This window comes from Rhinopithecus bieti, unplaced genomic scaffold (assembly GCF_001698545.2).
Source record: "Rhinopithecus bieti isolate Rb0 unplaced genomic scaffold, ASM169854v2 scaffold_26554, whole genome shotgun sequence".
Lineage (NCBI taxonomy): Eukaryota > Metazoa > Chordata > Mammalia > Primates > Cercopithecidae > Rhinopithecus > Rhinopithecus bieti.
In genome coordinates this window covers 688-3,209 of record NW_016811757.1, presented here as the reverse complement: position 1 = coordinate 3,209, position 2,522 = coordinate 688, and the positions used below count along the sequence as shown (strand labels likewise).

Here is a 2,522-nt window from a genome sequence, read left to right as displayed (position 1 = left end):
TACAAATATCAGAAGTGAAGACTGTGGTCCTATAATTCTTTCCCCTACCAAAGTTAAAATATAATTGTCATTCCAGGAAATCAAAATATTTTAGAATAGCACACTCTAAACAAGTGATGGGAACACTACTAATTCCTCAGACTTCCTCTGGCATTACTTTTGATAAAGAGTCTCCAGCCAGGCACGGTGGCTCAAGCCTGTAATCCCAGCACTTTGGGAGGCTGAGACGGGCGGATCACGAGGTCAGGAGATCGAGACCATCCTGGCTAACACGGTGAAACCCCGTCTCTACTAAAAAATACAAAAAAACTAGCCAGGCGAGGTGGCGGGTACCTGTAGTCTCAGCTACTCGGGAGGCTGAGGCAGGAGAATGGCCTAAACCCAGGAGGTGGAGCTTGCAGTGAGCCGAGATCATGCCACTGCACTCCAGCCTGGGCGACAGAGCGAGACTCTATCTCAAAAAAAAAAAAAAGAAAAAAAAGGGTCTCCAAATAAAATACAGAATTTTGGCACAAACATTTTAATCTTGTCAAGACAATGTAAGGAAATGCCCCAAAAGATTATTAAATTGACCATAATTACCAATATCAGTCCCTAAGATAATTTTTCTGAATAAAATAATTGGGTTTTTTCTTTTTGTTTTAGGATTTTTTTTTCTTTTTTGCCACACTGGTTTTTGTTAAGACCTCATCAGTCTTGGATGCTCACCCTCAATTCCTCCATAGATATGTTAGTATATTTAATGTCTTTTGCTATTTTCTTAATCCTTAACTAGTCCCTTCATTTCATGCATTATCTTCCAGTATTCTCCTCCTTTATTTTTACTTCTTCCCTGCTACCCATGTGCTCTTGGTGGGTAGTTACATATACAGAATCTGCTTCCCTTTGCAGTGTTTCATTTGCATAAAGACTGGATGGCATTGGTTTGCTCCATCTCTGATTATTGTGGCTGTTTTGAACTTTGTGAAAATACTCCCTTGGCATACATAAACAAGAAGACACACAAAGACACACACAATGATGATGACCAAAAAGCCTTTCTTCTCATTTTCTAAGAGAAACGAAGGCACAAAAAAGGAGTCTTCCATGGGCCTGGGGTCACTAACTGGAGTCCAGTGGCCTGACTTTTCAGAGTGCTCCTTTCCTTATCTACTTCCTGGTCCAAGAAACAGGAAAACGACAGTTTGAACTTGATTATAATTTCTGCCTTCCTCTACATTTCTGCCATTCCCCAAACCTCACAAACTTCTTAGAAAAGGAAGCTGTTCTGCGGTTTAGACATGAGAAAGCATCTTAACACCAGTGGCTTTAGGTTGTCAGAGATAAGACCATGCCATAATCCAGCTTCAGTTAAGAATCTCCTGAAAGAATCCAGAAGCTGGTGCATGACAGTTAAAGAGGTGAGGGTCAAGCCCTGCTCTTTTTTTTTTTTTTTCCTGAGACAAAGTCTTGCTCTGCTGCCCAGGCTGCGGTGCAGTGATGCAATCTCAGCTTACTTTACACCCTTCGTGTTTGAGCGATTCTCCTGCCTCAGCCCCCCGAGTAGCTGGGATTGTAGGTGTGTGCCACCATGCCCGGCTAATTTTGTATTTTTAGCAGAGGTGGGGTTTCACCATGTTGGCCAGGCTGGTCTTGAACTACTGACCTCCAGTGATCCACCACGCCTGGTTAAGCCCTGCTCCTGAGCTCATGGAGTTTAGCTGAGGTTGCAGTGTGGCCCTTTTGAAGTGAAGACTGGTTGGTTGGGAGAAACTGAATTGTGAATAGAAAAGCTAGTTCAAATTCGTATAAATCATCCCTGCTATAGTTTAGATTCTCCTAGGTAGTAGTTTCTTTCAGAATGAAAATATGAGCTATGCAGGTCATATGAGGGTCTTCTTATCCTATTATGATATCTCTAGTAACTCTGGCAGTAACAGAAGCAAAGTAAATCTGGACATGATAGACATTTAGATGAATCTGGCAGTACACTGAGTTTTAACTGGACACCAAGCAGGCAAGGCTGGAAGGTTTTGCTCTCTTTGTGCTAAAGGTTTTGGAAACCTTGAAGAAGAATCACTTTGACAAGAAGTACTGTGTAGTCTGCCGCAGTCTTCTCTTGGGTCCAACTGCCACTGCCTGTTAGTCCATTGGGAGGCCCAGCAGGTCACAACTGACGTCCCACAGCCGCCTTGCTATTGTCTCATTACGAGCTTGGGCAGAGACCCATGTCACATGACAGTCACTGGAAGGTAAAGAGAGAGGTATGAAGCACAGTGTTAAGAATGAAGTCTGCCATCTGCCAGGGATAAGGAATATGACATAAAAACAACCAGGGATCACATGTAATCCACGTACTTCACAGGGCCAGTGTTGGTCCTATCTCTTCATTCTCCAGTCCTTAGCCAGAAAAAATGTAATTCCCATTTCAGATCTCCTCGCTAGACCACCTCTCATCAGAATGCTTTGTTTGATATATAATGCATATATTTGGTCTTTATATTCCCCTATTTATATAATTTAATACCAGTGCCCGCCTGATA

At 42.6% G+C, this 2,522-nt stretch overlaps 1 pseudogene across 1 annotated transcript; it reads right to left on the bottom strand.

Annotated features, from left to right (window-relative positions):
* Positions 1-621: 621 nt before the first annotated feature.
* Positions 622-2,224, bottom strand: LOC108544080 (uncharacterized; annotated as a pseudogene). Its single transcript, XR_001889732.1, has 3 exons — positions 2,158-2,224; positions 1,591-1,772; positions 622-1,019 (listed from the first exon to the last, which is right to left on the bottom strand). The product of XR_001889732.1 is annotated as an uncharacterized LOC108544080 (transcript).
* Between the last annotated feature and the right edge of the window lie 298 nt (positions 2,225-2,522).